Genomic DNA, 22,458 nt, shown 5'->3' with positions numbered 1-22,458 from the left:
GCTAGTTCCTCCGAGGGAGATAAGGAATAAATCCTGCCCGAAGGAATAGCGGAATCAGGGATTAATTCGATTGGGCAATCATATGGTCTATGTGGAGGTAGTACCTCAGAAGAGCCGCGATCAAAAACTGATTCAAATGCTTTGTACTCAGACGGAATCCCAGACATCAACCCCCCAACGGTATGAGGAGTCACAACCTCGGATCCATCAACGCTCAGCGTGAGTTGAGCTAGAGCTCCCAAAGCCCGAGAAGGGGTGTCAATTGTTTGATGGGTCGGGAGAAAATAGTTCTGACAGATCTCGGATTCGAAGAGTACAGTGCCTGATTGCCAATTAATCAGCGGATTGTGTTCACGTAGCCATGGTATCCCTAATATGATACCGAATTGAGGTGTGGTGATTAAGTCAAAACTTAAGGTCTCTGTGTGAATGTCTTGTATGGTCAACAAGAGAGGTGCAGTTTGGTGTCTAACAGGACCAGAAATTAACGCAGAGCCATCTACGGCTTGAACAGGTTCAGGTCGGGTTTTTACCACTAAAGGTAGATTGAGGGAATGGGCTAAAGCAATGTCTATGTAATTTCCAGTAGCACCTGAATCAATGATGATTGTGACTGTATGAAGAAGGCCTGTAGAGGGACATAGTGTAGCGTTTACAGAGAGGGGTTGAACACAAGCAAAGGCAAGAGGGGTACCCGGAGATAGAGACTGAACACTCAACCTGTTCTCCGGATCTAAGGTCGAGCTGTCCGAAAAACCTGACTCTTCTTGGGACGTCGAGGACACTCTTTCACAAAATGTCCCGTGATGCCACAATAGAAGCATGCATTATCCACTCTTCTACGTTCCCTCTCAGATGTTGTAATAGGGCTACGTAAACCACCCACTTGCATAGGTTCTTCTGCACTGGGAGCAGGAGTACTGGTAAGTGTAGGATGGGAAGAAACCCCCAACTCGGATCTACGTTCCGATCGCCGTGCATCTACTTGCAGTGCAAGATCAACTAGTTCCGGATACTGAGTGGGCATAGAAGGGATCACTGCTAAAGCATCTTTCATTGTGTTACTCAACCCTCTATAAAAGACAACTGCCCGCTTGCTTTCTGGCCATGATGTTTCTGCAACTAGTTGATTGAACCGGGTGATGTATTCTATCAAAGTCCTTCTACCCTGAGTTAGTTCTAACAACTCCAAATCCCTAGACTGTGCCTTATGTCGGGTATCAAATACTCGAGACATTTCTAGAACCAACAGATCGAAATCATAAATGACTGGTTTATTATTCTCCAACAGGGGGTTAGCCCAAGCTGCAGCTGTCCCGGCTAAATAGGAAAGGGCAAAGGCGGCTTTAGCAGTGGAAGTAGGAAAGGCCAAAGGTCTGCACAAGAAATGTAACTTGCACTGATTAATGAAGGTCCTGAATTTCTTGGGGTCACCTTGAAAACGTTCAGGAGCGGCCAGGGGGGTAGGGGTTGGGAGTATCACCGGGGTTGGGACTGTAGTATTAGCCAAGGGAGGAGGTGTGGTTGAGGAACAAGCATCTCCGAACTCAGGGTCTACAGGAAGGGAATGCTGAACACTCTGTATGGAGTCTAACCTTTGGTGGATCACCGTATTTGCGGCGGCCATATCTGCCCTTAATACTGTAATCGCCTGGACTAACGCAGCTATGGGTTCTTCCGTGGATCCCTGCATGGTCTAACACGACTATACGGCTTCTCAGTCTGTTCTGACTTCAGTGTCGTGTAGACCGATGAGACCTCCGTCCCCAAGTGACGCACAGGGGAACTAAAGAAACCCGCTGTGCGACCTTTGAGGCCACAGGTGGGAGATGACTTCCCAGATCCACGGAACCTCTGGAACACCGATGCTGCTGTCAAAAAGGAACAAGGTTAAGTACCAGGCAATAACAATACCTATTCAGTAAATCAAAGGATCTAAAAGGTCTTACCTATCGGGTGTTCGGAAAACCCAGGGAGCCTAGTAGAGGTTCGAGACTCAGATGATGCGGCAGTCCCTGAAATAGTAGGACCGTTAGATATCGTGGATGTAGGATCAGCCACCTGTAGGAGTGAAGGCGTGACTTGGATCCCCAGAAGGGAAATGGCGTAGGAGTTCCGTGAAGTCCCAAGGGATGATCCAAAAGGCAAGTCAGGAAGTAGTCCAAAGTCCGGCAACAGGTAAACAGTTCCAAGCAAAGGTGCAAAGGTACAAAGGGTGTCCGAAGGTGTCCGAGGTAGAGTTCCGTGATCAAGGTAACAGTGGAGCAGTAGGGAACGCCAAACAGAGTCTGAAGACAGCTGAGAAGCAATGAGTGTTCCGTCTCTCAGACCTTTATACTGTGTGTTTCTGGGTCATGTGATGTCTCTGGGTCATGTGACGTCCACCAAGGTCACGTGAGGAACGCCACTCTGGATCACGTGATCGACGTGGAGACGTAACACCGCCCCTTCTGCTATACGTTCTCCAAGGCAATTGCCAATGCAGAAACGGTTGCAATCGAGCCCGTACACCATAGCTGGTACGGAGTTTCCGGTCCTTTGGGTTCACCGAATCACTTGAGCCTCGAACCGTGGGAGATGTTGGGGAAATGTGAGCAGTGTTCTGGTGTGTGTTCTGGTGTGTAGCGGACTGGTGTGCAGAGGATCGCCTAACAACAGCGGCCAATTCCTGATGAAGAATAGTATGATACAGAGGATCAAGAAGAGGTGGAGGACATTGCCGGGAGAGGGCGACAGCGAGGGAGTACTGGACGCATGGTATGACGTAGCGGAGGGTGGACACATGATATCCAGACTCTATAACAACTCCTGAGTAGCAACAATGAGAGGACGTGGCAGACAAGAGCCAGATGGGAAGAGTAACTTCACAGGACCTTCACTGATGAGGAGTGGAGCAGGACACTGAAGTACGCCAAAAAAGTCTCTAGAAATGCGAGATTCAGGCAAATGCAGCTATACCTCATGCACAGGGCATACCTCACACCCAAGAGAATGTTGCATATGGGACACGATCAGACCCGTAGCTGCCCACGTTGTGCGACAGAAGAGCCAGATATGACACATATGTTCTGGTCCGGCCTGGTGCTACTTAACTTTTGGAACACAGTCAAAATTAGGGCGGCGGCAGGAGGGATCCAAATGCAAGCGCAGTCACTGGAGTTGTATCTCCTGGGGCTGTTCCCGAGGGGCAGCAAACAAAGGACACATATAGCCAAAATGAAAGATCTAAAGTGTACCCTGGCGAAACGCTGCAGAGAGAAGGCATGGAACACGAGCACAGGGCCATCAGTGGAAATGTGGTGGGCAGACCTGAAAAAGTGGACAATAGTGGAAACATCAGTGTGGTCCAGAGCGATGCAGAGGGGAGAGGGGGAGAGCGAGGCAAAACTGCTTGCATTGAACTATCCCATCCGGGATCTGTTTGACAGCACAGATGGGCAAGACGCGACAGGCCCTAGCGGGTTGGAGGAGGATTGAACCCCGGTGACAACGAAAGCAAGGAAACTCGATGCGAGTTGCGGACATGCCACAAGGGGCCTAAAGCGGGAGCTAAAGATGATCAAACATTGAACACTATGGACAGATAATGAGAGAGCCGCACTGATGCGCCAAGGAGACGGATGATGGAGTGCGGATCCCAACACGAAGTGCCAGCAGTTGTTGATGTTTGTCTTTTATGCGTTGAAATAAATAAAGAGTTTAAAAAGAAATAAGAATGTTTTTTCATTAAATGCTTTCAGAGAAATTGAGCTAACGTCCGTTGATGTCCGTTGTAACACCCTGTTTTAGATAATTGTTAATAAAACAGCACTAAGTTTTGCCAACTTCCTGAGTCGGTTTGATTATTGATGTGTGAGTACATTCTGCATCCGGATCCATCTCTAAGTATTGTTACCTCGTCTTAAAGGACCCCAGGCCCCGGGGTTCAAATCCAATCACACAATAATTTCTGCCTCCTTACCATGTACCATTATCTGCTTCTTCCTGTTTTCCACCATCGCCCGCTCCTGGCATGGGGGTCTCTATAACTGGATTCGGCCAGGATCTGCTGATTTCCTCTTGCAAGCTCTCCAAAGGCTTGACACCGACTAATTGGTGTGTCTGCCTTTTAAAGGTGTATCCCCCCTCTTCCTGGTTGCACCTTTGCTGTGTTGGCTGAGCTGTCCTCCGATTGGGCCATGTACTCAGTGTGGCCTGCAGGGGGGCTGAGTTAAAGTTATCTCAATGTCAGACACCCTTTGGAATTTAAAACTGGCCAGGGATAAGTAGGTGCTCGCGCTCTGAAACACTTGTGTAGGAGCGCGATAGAAATAAAATATCAATATCAATATCCCTCCTCCCACTCTCCCCCGTAGCCCTGTTTCCAATGTGTACTTTAATCTGGATCCTTCTGTTCTCCCAAGGTGGGAAAATGTATTCTGGTAAGCCTGGGAGGTGTTTTGTTCAATTTGTTACTCCTGCCTGTATTAATCACAAAGAATGTCATACAGTATCTCACGCAATGCTTGCCAGATTGAGAGGAGAATGCATATTCAATTCTATACTTGCGCAAGAGATGCACTTTTGCTTTCCCATTTCATTCTGCTCCCAATGTGCAACAATGTATTCACAAGTCTCCACAAACTGTATGGATCGCTCAAACTTTCAGCCGAGATTCCCCCAGCAGCACTTTCGGAGGGATAAATGTAACAAACCCATTGCCTGGATTTGTCCAATATTAATGATTCATCTCTACCAATGAAGCCTTCTGTCTGTTCGTCATTAGATTAGTTCTGGCTGGAAGAAGCTTCCAACTCCCTCCACCCTTTGGTAGTGCCTTTTCCTGGCTCCTCCTGACTCCAGTGGCTCTTGGGGTCGCCAGAGTGGGCCCTAAGGCATGAATGTGAATGCCCCCTGCCAACAAGCAAGGGGCTTCATAACACTGTATATCAAAAAGAACATTCAATAAGCTTGCGAACAAAGTATGAAACATAAAAACACAACATAGCAAAGGAACATTGTAAGAGCCAGAACAGGCAGGATACACTTTACTGTGGATACTGTGAACACAATAATGGAATAGGGCACATCTATTATAAACACACAATTGACAACATATGCAGGTAAGCCAATCTAAAATGTTCTATTTGAGTGGTGGTGTATAGGAGAGAGTAAGAGTGGTATTGTGATATGATGGTTATGGTGGTGATATGGTGGTTCATCCGCTCCATCCCACTCCATCCAACTCCATCTGTTCTTTCTACCCCATCCGTTCTGTCTACCCCATCCCTTCAGTCTACTCCTTTCGTTCCATCTTTTCCTTCCGTACTGTTCACTCCTTTCGTTCCATCTACTCCTTTTGTTCCATCTTTTCCTTCCGTACTGTTCACTCCTTTCGTTCCATCTACTCCTTCTGTTCCAACTAGTCTGTCTGTTCTATCCATTCCACCTGCTCCATCCACTTCCGTCCCATCCACTTCATCCGCTCAATCTACATCGTCAGTCCCATTCTTTCCATCCGTTCCAGCCACTACATCCGTTCTGGCCACTTCATCCGTTCCGGTCACTTCATCCGTTTCATTCACTTCGTCCGTTCTACTCAGATTATCTGTTTTATTTACAATGGCGGTTTTAGTTTTCAATTTTCTTGATCGGTTCTCTTTGCTGGATTGTTATTTTTGATTCAGTAACCCAGGGTTTCTGTTCATTGTGTCCGTTTATATTGTTTGTGCTAAGAATCGATTTTTAAGGGAACAGCCACGTTTTCAGTAATTTGCGGAAAGACATGAGGTCTTTGGTGAGTCGGATGTGGGGTGGAAGTGAGTTCCAGAGTGGGGGGACAAGGCTGAGAATGATGATCCACCTAACATGACTGTGTTGGTTTTTGGTATCACTAGGAGGCGGGCAGAGCTTCATCTTAGAGTGCGCAGTGGATGGTAAGGTTTTAGTTTGTCCTAAAGGTATTGAGGTCCGGTTTTATGCATTGCTCGGTGAAAGATGCATACGGTTTTTAAGGTCACCCTTCGAGCAACCGGGAGCCAGTGGAGAGTTTTGAGAGCTGGGGAGGCGTGATCTCTTGGGCCAAGTGCTAGTAGCAATTTGGCTGCAGCATTTTGTACTCTTTGTAGTTTAGCCAGGTGGTATGCTTGGACTCCGAGGTAGAGGGGGTTGGCATAGTCCAGTCTTGACATTACAATTGATTGTACCGCGGTGAGTCTGGTGGGAAAGGAGATGTATGGTAAGATGCGCTAAGAATTTTGAGTTGGTAGTGGCAGGACTTAGAGACGTTGTTGACTTGGTGCAAGAGGGTAAGGTCAGAGTCGAGAGTGCATCCAAGGTTTTTTACTGAGGATGAGGTTGTCGGGGAGTTGCCCATGGATGCCGGCCAGGGTAGAGGTTCGGTGTGGCCACACACCATTATTTTGGTTTTTGGTGGGGTTTAAAAGGAGGTGGTTTTTTTGTCATCCAGTGGTCAATGTCAAGGAGGCAGGCAGCAAGGTCAGGCTGGCAGCTGGGGATTGAGTTATGGAGTTTTAGGATTAGTTGGGTGTCATCGGCGTAGTTGTAGCACAGGATATTGTGCGAGTGGATTATTCGTGTGAGGGTGGACATATAGAGGTTGATAGGCATGCTCCTTGTGGAACATCGGTATTGACTGGTCGGGCGGCGGAAACGAAGGAGGAGAGTAGGGTTATTTGGTTCCTATTGTTGAGGAAGGATGCTATCCACTTGAGAACGTTTCCATGGATTCCTACGGAGTGGAGGGATTGAGTGGTTGATTGTGTCGAAGGCGGCGGATATGTCAATAAGGATTAGTACAGCACATCCTGCAGAGTCTGCAGTGTTTTTAAGGTCATCCCAGATTGATGCCAGGGTGGTTTTGGTTCCATGTCGGGGTCTGAAACCTGATTGAGCGGGGTCAAGGAGATTGTTGGTTTCGACAAAGGCATTTAGTTGGGAGTAGGCGGTTCTGTCGATGAGTTTGGCAAGGTGTGATCTCAGAGGTGTGGAGATCAATCGGAAGGACTGGAGCTCCCAACACTGGAAAGGGGTCAAGCACGACAGATGGTCACGTAGCCTGACAGCTAACACCCCGGTGCGGTAGACTGTGGCTGCAGTTGGGGAGGAGTGCCCAGGGCGGGCTAGGCGAGTGTTGTTCCTGTAGGCTGTGTTAGGCCTGGCCTGCAGTGCGTGATAGGCACAATCTGGATACATGGACTGGCCTGGACACTGCAATTACACTGAGCAGCTGGGGCCTGGCAGCAGCCTGATTCAAGGATTGGGTGTGAAGGGGAGGTGGCCATAGGCACGAGGCTGTGGCCGGTGGATTGACCCTCGCTGCAGGCTGACTTTGAGCATTACTGAATTTGAGTGCCGGATTATCAGGTCAGAGCAGCCATACTAACTGGGGGTAACAGTCGGTGGTACATTGAGGGCAGTATCGGGGGTACTGTTGGGGGTGGACTCAGATTGATTACTGCCCAGAGCTGGGCGGTGGCGGTCTCGCTACAAGCAGTTTGAAAGATAGTAAAGGGGGCAGGAGTAAATTGCCTAAACAGAGACCACAGATGGCTGAGGATGATCTGGTTCTGGACCCACCTGGAGAGACAGTGACAATGAAGCAACTTCTGGCAGTGATTCAGGACTTGAGGGGAAGGTCCAGGCGGTGTCTGGTGAACTCTCTCTGGTAAGGGCGGACCTGCTGCAGCCACACAAGCACTTGAGGTCTCAGCAGAAGACGCAGAGGGTCGCTCTCGAGGGAGTAACATCAGAATCTTGGGGATCGCAGAAGGGGAGGAAGGTCCCAGTATGGAATTGTATCTTGAGTGACTCTTGGCAGACATAATGAAGATTAGGGGGCTTTCGATGTGGTTTACGTTCGAGAGATCACACAGGGTCCTGGGGAAAAGACCCCCAAATGAAGCACCATCAAGAGCCATCATAGCAAAAGTGTTATAGGGACTGAGACGCTATCTTGGAAGATGCACAGAGATCAGCAGCATACAAAATGGGTAACATGCGTAAATTGGTGTTTCCGGACTGTACCGAAACAGCACACATCCTACAATGCAGTGAGGAGGCTTAGAGACCTTGAGTACATGATGTTCTTCCCCAAAAAACAGAGTATTAGTGGATGGGTGCTCTCTTTTTTTCTAACGCCCGAATGAGGTGTGGGATTGGTTGGTCTCTGAGTATGGGGACGGAGCTACAGCAGGGCGCATGACGACTTGTGGATCAAGACCAGGAAAGGAGAGCATTTCCCGCCCTATGGGGAGTCTGAAGGTGGGACCTGGTGCCGGCAGAGCCTCTGCCAATAAGGATGGAACACTGGAACTGAGAGATTAAAAGACACCTCAGAATCCTGAACATGCCCCTGCACAGGAGGCAGCAATTGATGCAAGCCTGGGACCGGAGGGGGCAGAGACCAATGGCTGAAATGTGTTCAATGATTGTTCCGGGCTTGAACGCGCAAATGGAAGTTGCCTGGACACATTGACTTGCTGTGCAGGTTGTGCTTTATTGGGTTGCTGGTGATAGGAGGGGCACTGGGAGGTGCATTGCATTGGGGTGGTTGATCTGCGTTGTCTGGACTGCCCTGCCTACAGTGTTCGACCCTCACCCTTGTTACTGGACAGCTACTTGGAAGTGAGGGTGGGGGAGGGACCTCAATGTGAGGTTGAGTTTTGGTGATTTGGGTATAGGGTTGATTGGATTGCGTCCTGCATTGGGGATTGTGGGTGCAGGGTGGGGGTATAGAGGGATGTCTGGTATGGGGCGATTGTTATATGTTGGTTGTTCACTTGTCTGCTTTCTGAGGGCTGTGGTTGGCAATCAGATCCGAAAGGCTGGGGATTATCAGCAATGAACGGTTGGGATGGCCAGGTTGAGGATGCTTAGCTGGAATGTGAGGAGGTTGAATAACAGTCAAGAAAGGGAAGGTTCGCTCGTACCTTAATAGATACAACATTGATGTCACAATTCTGCAGGAGACTCATCTAGACACACACAGTTTGCAGGGAGTACAGATGCAGTGGAAAATGGTAGTGGTTGGTACCGTCTTCTCTACTTATGCAACGGAGGGTGCTTGTGTGCATCAGGCACATTGCACTGGTTATGGTTTCGCAAACATTGGTGGATAAGGAAGATATGTGGGCATTGTGGGGAAGTTAATAGGTACGTCAGTGTTTCTTTTAGAAACTTATGCCACCAATGTTGCTCAGGCTGATTTCTTTGACCAAATACAGGAGGTAATGGTGCATCAGAGGAATGTTTGGACCCTGTGGGTGGGGGAATTTAATTGTGTGCTGAATGGCACATTGGACGTGGCTAGTGTCACGGTTAGACAATTGATTACGGGGACGAGGGCTCTGGCAAGGGTGGTGGGGGATCTTTGCCTTAAGGACGCCTGGAGGGTGGTATATGGGAATGAGTGCAGCTACCCTTATTTCTCAATGGTCCATGCATCATATTCATGGATAGCCTATGCATTTGTGGGGAGGAGAAATTTGACCGGGTGTCAAATATGGAGTACCTGGATATGTCATTGATTGACCACTCGCCTATTGTCGTGGATCTGGTGCAGAAAGATGTCTGTCTACTCATACCCAAGTAGATGTTCGATTTCTGGATGTTAATGGTGGGTCAGTGTATCACTGGGAGACAGTATATGACCCTTTACTGAGCAAAATTGGGGTACCAGGGCACGCAGGTCTAGAGTCGGAAGAACTGAATGCTTTTCTGAGTGGGCTATGCATATTCACGAGTGTGGGGGTCTCTAGGGCCCTCAGACAGATGGTGAAGAGCCTGAAACTGAAAGTTGCATGAATGGATCAGGAACTGGCAAGGGGGAGGGTGCAGGTTGACATGTTAATTGCTGCGAAAGGGGAGCTAAGCGAAGTGAGGGAACGGTTGAATACACATACATATGCTGGATTTGTCACACAACAGCATTCTGAGAGAGGTAATTTGTGGACCAGGAGGGACAGTCATTACAGATAACATTGGGATTTGTGAAGCATTACAAGATTTTTATGCCACTCTATAACAGGAGACGGAAGGGTTTGATGCCTGTCGGGCAGCAGGGTGGTTGAGAGGAGCTGAGTTAACAAGATTAACTGATCGACAGAGAGAGCAGTTGGAGGGACGTGGATTTGCAAGAAGTGGCAAGAGCAATTAGCAATCTGTTTCAAGGTAAGATGCCCGGACAGATGCGATACCATTGGAAGTGTATAGGGAATATATTGATGTCCTTGCCTGTAAGTTACTCAAGGTTTTTCTAGAGGCTAAATCAATTGGAGGTGTCCCGGAATCCATGCTGGAAGCTCTGGTAATAACTCTACCTAAGGAAGGGAGGGACCAGAGTGTGCATCATACCGATCCTTTTCTATGATCAATGTGGACGTTACGATTTTGTGTAAGGTTTTGGTGGGCTGTTTGTCTCTACTTATGCAGACTTTGGTTCATGCCGTCCAGGCTGGATTTATCCCAGGGAGATCCACAGTGAATAACCTAAAGCGGATGCTTTTGATACTGGATAACCACAGACAAACAGAGGAGAGGTTAGCAGTAGTTAGTTTGGCCTCATACAAGGCTTTTGAGTCAGCATTCTGGGTATTTCAGTGGATGGTTTTGGAGAAAATGGGCCTTAGGGTCCGATTCATTGATTGTGTGAAGTTTCTATGTGCTTGCTCTTCATCCAGGGTTCAGGTGAACAGGTTATTTCTCCGGGCGACCCCTGTTATACAAAAACACACACAATTGAATGATTATTTAGAACATAAAGATATCTAATTTTAAGTTCTATACCAATGTTAAACCCTACATAATACAATACACAAGGGGATGTATATTGTCAGTCATCTAAGAGTGATTAAATGTGTCAACTTATATGTAAAGTGATATATATGTTTTTTCGTAGGGAATGTATTGGGTTCACTAACCTGTGGCGACGTTTTCACCTATATGTAATGAACAATAATATCTTTATGTTGTAAATAATTGTTCAATTGTGTGTGTTTTTGTACAACCGGGGTCGTCCTGATCTATTGTTTATATAGAGTTTGCCTTACCTGGAGAGATCAGGGAAGTGCCAGGAGCCCCTCTTTTTCTACAGGAGATTTCTCCTCCATGGATGGTGGGAAGGGGAAAGCGGTAGGGGTGCCCACTGTCCCCTTTGATGTTTGCATTGGTCATTGAACATATGGGGAGGGTGTATAGACACAGGTATGAGCACAAGGGTCTGCTGTTAGGAGGGACCAGACACTGTATATCCATGTATGCATAGGATGTGTTATTGTACAGCCAGAACCTGCAGATGAATCTTTGTCCAGCTATGAAAACAGTTGAAGAGTTCTGTGAGTTATCAGGATGGGTTGTCAATAAGTCCAAGTCAGCCATTTATGCGCTGCCAACCGAATCTAGCAGGGAAGGGATTAGGGTTAAGTGCGGATTGGGAGTGGATGTTTAGTAAGAATCTGGAGAAATTCATTACGACAATCAAAAGTCTCACAAGTTTTTGGATTAAGTTTCCCATCTCCATAATGGGGCAGATGCCATTGGTGAAGATGATTATGTTGCCCAGATTATTGGGTTTTTTTTCAAGCAATGCTGATGGTTCGGGGGCTGCCTGTTTACGATTGCTGCAACGCACCCTTACTAGGTTACTTTGGAAGGGGGAGACCCCGAGGATTTGTTGAGAAGCAGATGTAGACATCTGCAGGAGATCCCACCCCCTACCTCCTTTGTATTGGGGACATGAGATTGTGCCTTGCCTGACACCAGCTATCGTGCCAATAAAGCAGTGAGTATTTGGAAGGAGATACCCATTGGAACAACCCTGTCGAATGCACCCTGGAAGTGATGACAACCTCCAGGAGGATCTCCCTGAAGGAATATGAGAAAGAGCAAAGAAAATGAACTAATGACGTCATAAGAATGTGTGCACGATGTTCCGAGATACTGAGTGAAGACAATGTACGGATCCTAGAGGACAAATGACGAAGCAAAGAATCGAGTGAACTATCAATGTGGAAAAAAAGAAGATTACACATTCACAAAGTGCTTCAGAAAACAGGAGTTAAATAAATGTACAAACGCTGAAATGCAAGGTAGATCAAGTCATCGTATAGGCTAGCTATGAGTAGTGAATAGAATGCAGGCAAAGCTGCCATTGCACAGAAACTGGTCATTGGTATTATGAAATAAATAAGCCAGAAACCATGAAGAGGGAATGGAAAGCTGTGTCGCAGCAGAATAGCAGGCTAGTGAAGCTGCGTTGTGAGGCTATCTGGCCTGAAGTCAAGATCTTAGAAACCGAGATTAGCCATCTACTGAAGAATGAGTGTGCAGAGGATGAATCTTCTCACGTTAAGGTGCAAGCAAGAACACAAAGGATGCCAAGTTTTCATTCATTTAGAGCATTTAAAAACTGCAAAACAGACCAGATCATGATCTCTTGTCACGCGAGATAAGGATGGAAATAGAGTTTGAACTTGGAGTTCCAGACACGATAGCGAGTGCCCTCACTCGGTATGCAGTGATAAAATCGCAGCGAAAATGTCACCTGCACAAAAAATCGTGGCAAAAATGTTGGTGGTTTGACCTGTTAAAGGTGTACCCCATTACACCATTGAAGGGGAGCAGGGGTTTCGGGGGCGTCCCCCGCTCCTCTTAAATGGTAGAATGGATGCATGGGTCGCAGGGGTGTCCCCCGCATCCTTTACATGGATTGCGGCAGCAAAACCACAGCCTTTTTGCCGTGATATTTTGTGTCCACTGCCATTTTTGCTGCGATTTTAACACATGGAACCCCTCACTCTTGTGCATTCCCAAGACAAGAATACTCTGCAAGGCCAAGTACAAAGACAATTTCATGGCAGACGGCATGGGTGATGAGAGATGCTGGTCTAATTGGGTGGTGAGGGAGCTTCATGTCCTATCTCCCTGCACCTAGGTCTGTGCTGCTAAATGAACCAAATGCCCTAGACATGGCAAAAGCGTGCCAGCCCCCCTTATAGTTTTGAAGACCAATGAAACACAATGTAACTAGTGTTTCTGAAATTACATGTTTGTTGAGATTGAATTGAATTGATTGTTTATTTGCATAGCACCTGCAAAGACAGGTAGCTACGCTTACTACGCTTGACGGCAATTGAGGTAGAGCCTGAGTTAGCAGAAGAAGGGATGGTAAAGGGAAGAAGGCGGCAACCAAAACAATCACGCGGGCAAGAGGGTTGGTGGGGGGCACAGACAAACTCACAAGGGGCAAGGGGGTGGGTGTGGGGCACAGACATACTCAAGGGGGGGATGGAGGTGTGGGGGGAGCACAGATATGCTCATGGGGGTAGGAGGCAGAGACATACTCACAGGGGCAAGGGGGTGGATGGGGCACAGACATACTCATAGGGGCAAAGGGATTGGTGGGGGCACAGACATACTCACGGGGGCATGGGGGTAGGTGGGGGTCACACATACTAACGAGGGGCATGGGGGTGGGTGAGGGGCACAGACATGCACACGGGGGACAAGGGGTGGGTACAGGCATTCACGGGGAAGGGTGGGTGGGGGGTACAGACATACTCAAAGGGGGCATGTGGGAGTGTGGGGGCACAGATACTCATAGGGGCAGGGGGTGGGGCATGGACATATTCAAGGGCGTCATGGGGGTGTGTGGGGGCAAAAGACATACTCACGGGGAGCAAGGGGGTGGGTGGGGAGCACAGACATACTCATTGGGGCAGTTGATTGAGACGTATAGAAGCAGGAAGGACGGGGGAAGTGATTTGAAGACTTGCGGCAGGGGGCTCTTGGATGATTTGTAAGTGGGTGACAGGGCTATATCGTATAGCGAATTCAAGATTGCACACCTGTTGGTTCGCCTGAATGTTTTAGGAATTTGCCACGTTGATGGCTGGAGTACAGAAAGCTTGGGGTGGGTTCCCCAAGAAACATTGATTTCAGGGGATGTATGCAACTCTCCTAGGACTAGTTTAAGTGAGGAAGAACGTCTCTGAATTATATGCAGCAAACAGGGAGGAATGTGGTAACGCACCGGTGGAGCTCAGAGGTAAATGGGAAATGGACATGGGTGAGCAATTCTCAGATAGTGAGTGGGCCAGGGTACTTGGAGCAAGTGTCATGAATATCCAGAAATGCCAAATTCCAATGGTTACAACACAAAATAGTGCGTAGGTCATCCATTACTCCAGTAAGGGTAGCTAAAATGGTGAATGGAGAGGACCTGACTTGGAGATGTAGGAAAGAGATTGGGATGTCCTTACACATGTGGTGGGGATGTGATCGGGTGGTGGGATTCTGAGAGGCCACTGTTGTGGGGGCTTCAAACCCCCCACCCCAGCATACCACCAAGATGGCAGATGCCCCATAGACCATAACTGGATGACATCATCAATGTTACCATTAAGAGCCGGCATGGCTGAACACACACACATAGATGCGTTAGACATAAAGCACACTCATTCCTGCACAAAGCTACGCAGACACTTAGACTGTGTTACTCTTAGGCACGAATAACATGCTTATAGCTCACTTAGCTAGTTGCACAAGAACACACATAACTGCTCGTTGACGCCTAAAATCTACTAACAACAACAGCCACATAAATAAAGATGGAAACACAGCTGCATTGAAGTGAATGCAAGGCCCTGGAAAACACAGGGAGAGGCCTGACACACTGATTTCCCAGAGAAACTCAGACAGGGCTGGCAGTGTACTTATTGTGCCCAACCTTGACAAGGATGCAGAGAGAGAGTGTTTCGAGTTAGCAGAAAAGATAGGACACATGCAAGGGCAGGAATCTGAAATTCTTGATAAGTTCAAGCAGAGAAACTCAAATTTACGGTTGCTACACACGTGATCTGAACCTGGGGAACAAGGCCCATTTATTTGAGGCAGGCAGAGATCGTTGTTCCCACCAAACTGAAGACAGAAGATACAAAAGGTAACAGCAGGATATTGGAAGCTAGAATGTCCTTGCTCAAGGTCAGAGAAGTGGTAACCTCATTAGGAAAAGGCGGTACTCCGAGGCCATTCTCCCCACCCTTCATTGTGCTCATGTGCGGGTAATTGTCACAGATTTCCCCCTTTCTCACCTGACTTCGATGTTTGATGGAATTCTTGGAAGGAGTCTTCTTGCATACGGATCGGGTTTTGTACAACCCTGAGCGAGCGTCTTCTGGTTCCAGCGGGCATTCAGCGTTCAACGTCTAGGGGTACTTGGAATCTGCGGGAAGTCCAGGAAACGAAGGTGGTGTACTCGGAGGCGGTACACGAGATCCGGGAATCAAGGCAGAATAAGGAGGAAGGAAAGGTAGAGGGGGGAATTGGGGATCCGGGAACCAGGAAACAAGAGATTAGTTACAGCGAACTACGGCGCACACGTCTAGCCACTGCAAGCGGTAGCGTTGAGACGCGCAGGGCCGCGGGGTGTGGTCTCTTTATAGAATGTGCTACGTCTGACGTGGAGAGCGTTCTACATTAGACGGCCATGTTGGAAGTACTAAGGCATGCAAGCCCCGTTGTGTCAGGGACCAGGAAGTCAAAAAGGGACGCGTTCTATGGATCATGACAGCATGCCTCCTCCGAAAACCTGTCCCACCAGGTTTGCCCGGGTGTATGAGATGATACCGTCTGAGTAATCGGGGGGTATTCAGATTTGAGAATGGTTTCCATGTGGGTTCACTAGGAGAATATCCTTTCCACTCAACCAGGTATTGAAGTTGACCCCGTTTATACCTGGAGTCGCATATTCTGGATACTTCATATTCCAGTTGGTCGTCCACAACCACGGGGTTGGGTCTGAAGGACTTCCGGGAGGACTGGATGTAAGATTTTATCAAAGAAGTGTGGAAAACTGGATGACTCTTCTTCCAGGAGTCTGGTAATTTGAGTCGGAAGGCCATTGGGTTTATGATTTCCTTTATGCAAAAGGGGCCATAGTACCGGGGAGCCAATTTGTTTGGTTCTAAATGTCGAGGCAGTAGTTTCGAGGACAGCCAGACCTTATCACCCACTACATAAGAAGGTCCTGGTCTTCTCTTGGAGTCTGCATAATGCTTGGTGTGAGTTTGGGCCCTTTCTAAGTGTTCTTTGGCTTCCTTGTGTACGTTGATGAGAGTTTCAATCCAGGAGTCGACTGTTGGTACTGGTGTTGGATGTGGGAGAATGGAAGGTAGAACCGAAGGGTGGAATCCCTGGCTGCAAAAAAAAGGGCTGGTCTTGATAGCCGAGTGATCAGAATTGTTGTAGGTGAATTCAGCCACAGGTATTAACAGTGACCAATTGTCCTGTACCCTGGTGGAGAAACAACAAAGATATTGCTCCAGGGTCTGGTTCACACGTTCAGTAGCTCCATTAGTCTGTTGATGATAACTTGAAGAGAGGGCACGTTGGATTCCTAGTATACGACATAAGTGTTTCCAGAATTGAGAGATGTATTGAGGTCCTCTGTCTGATATGATCTTGGAAGGGAGTCCATGAAGTCGAAATATGTGTTCCAGGAAGATGCCAGCGAGTTCTGAAGAAGATGGTTACTTCTACAAAGGTGTAAAATGAGCCATATGGGTGAATAAATTAATGGTGACCAGGATAGTCGTGTATCCTCTGGAAGGTGGTAATTTCACAATAAAGTCCGTAGCAATGAATTCCCTGGGCCTTGTCGGTAGCATAGGTTGAAGTAGGAGACCCACCGGTCTCTTGTTATCATGCTTGTTTTGATTGCAGACTGCACAGGCTTGAATGTACAGTTGAACGTCAATTTTCATTTTTGGCCCCCAAAATTGTCTTTGTATTAGACGGAGGGTGTTGGTGATGCCACAATGTCCTGAGTGAAGGGTATCGTGACAGAGGTTTATAATCCGTTGTAGTTTCTGTGTGGGAATGACCAGACCATTATCCTTGAACAGATACCCGTCCCTTGTTCTAAGATTTCATTGATTCTTCCCCAAAAAGTCCTTCCAGATCTCAGAGGACTGGGTTTGCATCCGAATGTCTTCCTGGAAGCTGATTGCTTTGGCTACAAAAATTGTGTGGGGAAACATCTTTGGGAAGGACCGATCTTCAAGAATTTCATGGTCGGGACGTCAGGATAAGGCGTCAGCAATTATGTTCTGTGATCCGGGGACATGATGGATCTGGAACTGGTACTGGGCAAAGAAGAAGGCTCAACGGGTTTGACGACTATTTCTACATTCCAGAGATTGTAGAACTTGAAGATTTCGATGGTCCGTACGGACCTGAACAGGATGTTTTACTCCCAGAAGTAGGTGACGCCATTCTGTGAAGGCTTGACGGATGGCTAACAGCTCCTTTTCCAAGACAGAATAATGAGTCTCGCTGAGAGTCAGGGTGCGTGAAAGATAAGCAATGGGATGTTCTAAATTGTCCTCGAATTCCTGCTTTAAAACTGCTCCTATGGCATAGTTGGAGGCATCCGTCTCCACTAGGAAAGATCGATTAATATCAGGTTGAGCCAGGATGGGGGCTTGTGTAAACTCTGCTTTCAATCATTGGAATGCTTTATCTTGGGCTGATGTCCAGAGAAAGGGAGTATCTTTCTTCAACAATGTAATGATCGGTTGAACTATCTCAGAAAAGGAAGGTATGAATTTCCGGTAAAAGTTGGCAAGTCCCAGGAAGGATTGAATCTGTTTCACGGTAGTGGGAACAGGCCAAGATAGTATGGCTTTTACTTTTGAGTGGTCCATTCCAATTCCTTCTGGACTAAGGACAAATCCTAGATAATTAACAGTAGAGCCATGGAATAGGCATTTCTCGGGTTTAGCCAGGAGCTTGTGTTCACGTAGCCATTGTAAAACTGCCTTAACATGTTCTTCATGCTTAAGTTGGTCCTTGGAGTATATCAAGATATCGTCCAGGTAAACTATGACGAAGAGGAACAGCATATTCCATGGACACCCTGTCCATGAAACGTTGGAAGACCGCTGGGGCATTAGTGAGTCCGAAGGGCATGACCAGGTATTCAAAGTGACCAAAGAGTGTTCTAAAGGCTGTTTTCCATTCGTCACCTTCCCTAATACGGATCAGATGGTAGGCACCCCAGAGATCCAATTTCGTGAAAACTACAGCTCCGCTCACCGCTTCCAGGATATCTGAGATTAAGGGCAATGGGTAGCGGTCCTTGAGGGTGCATTGATTTAAGCCACGATATTCAAGACAAGGCCTAAGCTCCTTAGTGTCTTTCTTGGGAACAAAAAACAACGAAGCTCCAGCTGGAGATTTGGATGGTCGTATGGTGCCATTTTCAAGGTTGGTATCCAAGTATTCTCGGAGGGCCCTTTTCTCTGGTTTGGATAAAATGAACATCCTTCCAAAGGGAATCACTGCTGAGTGTTCAGTATCAATAGCGCAGTCTTCAGGTCTGTGAGGGGGCACGGCCTGGAATATGGCTATTGAAAACACGTCAGTGTAATCCTGATAGGCCCTAGGAACATGGATGATATTTGAAACCATGAATGGGCCTTGCTGGTTTGTCAGCGTACTTTCGGAAGATGTCGACGAGGAATCCAGGAATAGACAGTGAGACATGCAATGCTCTGAACAAAGAAACAAGGATCCTGCTGCCCAGATGATGTATGGGTTGTCCATCATGATGAAAAGAAATTGGAGAACCATAAAAAACTCCAACCTAACCGAACCGAACCCCTAGAACTCAGCAAACCACCAGCATCAACCATGGAAGAAGCAGATCTAGACAAAAAAGTTGCCCTACTTCATACCTGGATCGCAACAACCCTAGACGACATCGCCAAAGAAAAGCCCTTCACCCCATCACGTGAGAAAACCACAGCAAAGTGGTTCACCCCACTAATCAACGCCATGAAAAGAAAAAAACGAAAACTAGAATCTGAATGGAGGACCAACAACACCTCCGCAAACAAATTGAAATTCCTACAACAGATCCACTCATATAAAAAGGAAATACAAAAAGCGAAGAGGAAACATTACGACAACCGAATCTTCAGAGCACCAAACGCTCAGAAAGAACTATTCAAAATCCTAAACGAACTAAAAAACCCACCGGCTGCAACAACACGCCAATTCCATCGATGAAACTCTGCGAGGACCTCGGAGACCACTTCAAAAACAAAATAACCTCCATCCAACACACCATTCAAAACAGACCAAGCGATCACAGCGCAAACCCCACCGACACCGACGAGGAACACGCAAACAAGCTACGAAACTTCCCAGAAATATCAGTTGAGGCTTTCGTCAAACTGGTAAACCAAAGCAACAAATCAGGCTCTCCTGAAGACCCCTGCCCCCCAGACACATACAAAACAATTCTCAAACAAGGAACCCCTATGGAATACCACAGGAACCTCCTCAACCTCTCAATCTCAACAGGTAAAGTACCACAGGCCTTCAAATCAGCCTACATCAAGCCGCTACTCAAAGACACAACAGGAAACGTAGAGGTCTTATCTAACTATAGACCCATCTCCAACATACCATACATAGCCAAACTGCTAGAAATGTACGTCTACCAAACAATCCAAGAATTCATGGAAGAGCATCGCCTACTAGACCAGGCACAAGTTGGTTTCAGACCTATGAGAGGAACAGAATCAGCTCTCCTCTCAATATGGGACGACCTAAAAACAAATGCAGACTCGGACAACATTACCGCCCTGATTCTCCTTGATCTGTGTGCAGCTTTCAACACTGTCAACCACACCATCCTCATAAAGAGATTAGAAGGACTAGGGATAACAGACACTGCCCTACTATGGATCAAATCCTTCCAAACAGAACAGAAACAGTATGGATGAAACCTTTTAAATCCAAACCCAGAGACTCCACGTGCGGAGAACCACAAGTTTCTTCCTTCTCCCTGCTGCTATTCAACATCTAAATGTACCTACTAATCAAACTCATCAAAAAACACAGCCTAACATGCTACAACTACGTCGACGATACTCAAGTAATCTTCAACATACAAGCTACCCGAGAAGAAAACACCACACTAGAGAATTGCCTTTGTGACATATTCAGCTGGATGAACCTAAACCATCTCAAAATCAACCCAGGCAAAACAGAGATAATGATTGTATCAAAAAATGGAGGAGACAAACTACATCCCCTGGCCAAGAGAGCTCGGCACCACACCAGAACCATCATCAACTGTAAAAAACCTAGGGGTCCTGATGGATAACAATCTCACTCTAGAACCACAAGTAAACTCGGTAATCAAGAAATGTTTCTTCCTCCTGCGAGCAGCAAAAAGGATCCTACCGTTCCTGTCGTTCACCAACAAAACACTTACCATCATCGCTCTGATCATGTCCAGAGTAGACTATGCCAACAGCCTATACCTGGGCATGCCCAACGACTTCTAAAAAAACTGCAACGCATACAAAATGCAGCAGCCAGACTCCTCCTCAAGCTACCCCGAAGAGAACACATCACACCCTCGCTAAAAATACTACACTGGCTACCACTAAAACAGCGATTAAAGTTCAAGTCCATGTGCATCATGCAAAGAGCAATACACAAACAAGACGCAGAATTCCTAAGCGACAAACTACGCCTACATCAACCGACAAGAACACTAAGATCAAGCACCGACATATGCTTGGAACCAAAACCCTACAACAGGAAAAAACTGGGAAGATCCTCTTTTTCCCACCAGGCACCCAAAACTTGGAATGACCTACCTAAGAATATAGGGAACACAACAAACCACCTAGCATTCAGGAAACTCCTCAAATCATGGCTCTTCACAGGGTAACCACAACGGAGACGCACCAGAATGTGCAGACATTACAACAACGATGAAAATAACTCCAATCCTGGCCACTCCCAATCTAGACAAACACTGAAACCAAAGAACTAACCACTCGACAGAGCATAAGATATCATGGAAAATAGCCACAAAAGGAAGACTCCAGAGACTGATCACATACTTAGACCCAGACGAAAGCCCTCAAGTGACTGACCCACGTGCACATACCGGACGCACCATATCCAGACCGGCAGACGCATTTAGATAGAATTGAGAATATTAGCATGGCCACACGATGAAATTGTGGACATTGGCCTGCGTCGCATCTAGAGGGGACTTTGAATGCTAGCATGCCCGCCCTTAGATAGAATTATGAATATCAGCACGTTTACATTTAAATAGAATTGAGAATATTAGCCTGCATAGCATCTAGATAGGACCATGAAGGCTGGCATGCCCGCACCTAGGTGAAACCTGAATGCCAACATGCCCACACCTAGATAGATTTGTGAATATTAGCCTGCGTCGCCTCTAGATAGGACTTCGAACGTTAGCATGCCCGCACCTATGCGAATCCTGAAGACTAGCACAGGCCACACCAAGAATTGTGGACATTAGCCTGCGTCACATCTAGATGAGATTGATTGAAGGACAGCAAGCCCGCGCCTAGATGAAACTTGAATGTTGGCGTGTGCCACACTTGGAATTGTGAACACCAGCCTGCTTAGCATCCATATAGGGTTGCGAATGATAGCATGCCCTCTCCTGGACAGATTTCTAGACGCTAACTTGTGCCACATCTGGATGGGACTGTGAATGCTGGCTTGCCCACACCCAGATAGAATTCTAAACATTGGCCTGCGCCGCATCCAGATAGAGTTGCAGGGGTCAACTGGTGCCACACTGGGATAGAACTACAAATGCCAACATGCCAAAGGTCAGGTAACCCAATAACCAATATAAGCTCAAACTCTGCATACTAATCTCACTCAAAAAACTCACACAACCATCTCTCGCACAACAAGCCGCACGCACTTCACAACACTGCAACAACACATAAGCCGGACCAACAGCACACGCGGCCTGTCACCGATCCAATACCCGCACCAAAGCTCAGCATCTGGTGTGTACCGAGTTGAACTGCCAACAGAACACCACTCCTCTCTCTATCCTACTCCCGCTTCACCTTACTAACCCACCCCACCCAACCTTATTTACAGATCCGCCAGAGCGCCTGGGGACCAATTCCGTTGGTGACGGTGCCCGGTACAAATACCTTTAACATTTAACATTCTGTAACCAGGTCATACCCAGTACCATTGGGTAATGAGCAGACTTTATGATGTCAAATTTGATCACCTCACGATGATGGTTTATTGATAGCTGGATCTCTTTGGTCTGTAGGGTTATGGGTCCTGAAGAAAGAGGTCTTCCGTCGATAGCCTCTACAGGTTGCATGATGCCTTGAGTTTCATATGGAATGTGGTGGTTAAAGACCCAATCTTGATCTATGAATATCCCCATGGCTCCACAATCCACCAAAGCCAAAATGGGGTAGTCTCATTCTTGGATGGCGATAGAAAGGCCTGTAATATCACTAGATTGTTTTGTCCAGGAGAGTTCAAGGATGGAATAGATGTGGAACAAACATCTCTCTCCCGAAGCCTTGCTCCATCTAGGATCGGGAGCTGGCATTTCCCGGATGCCGTGGAGGG

This window comes from Ambystoma mexicanum, chromosome 3p (genome assembly GCF_040938575.1).
Source record: "Ambystoma mexicanum isolate Mex_15411 chromosome 3p, UKY_AmexF1_1, whole genome shotgun sequence".
Taxonomy (NCBI): domain Eukaryota; kingdom Metazoa; phylum Chordata; class Amphibia; order Caudata; family Ambystomatidae; genus Ambystoma; species Ambystoma mexicanum.
The sequence above is the reverse complement of the archived record's forward strand: the minus strand, read 5'-3'. Positions refer to the sequence as shown.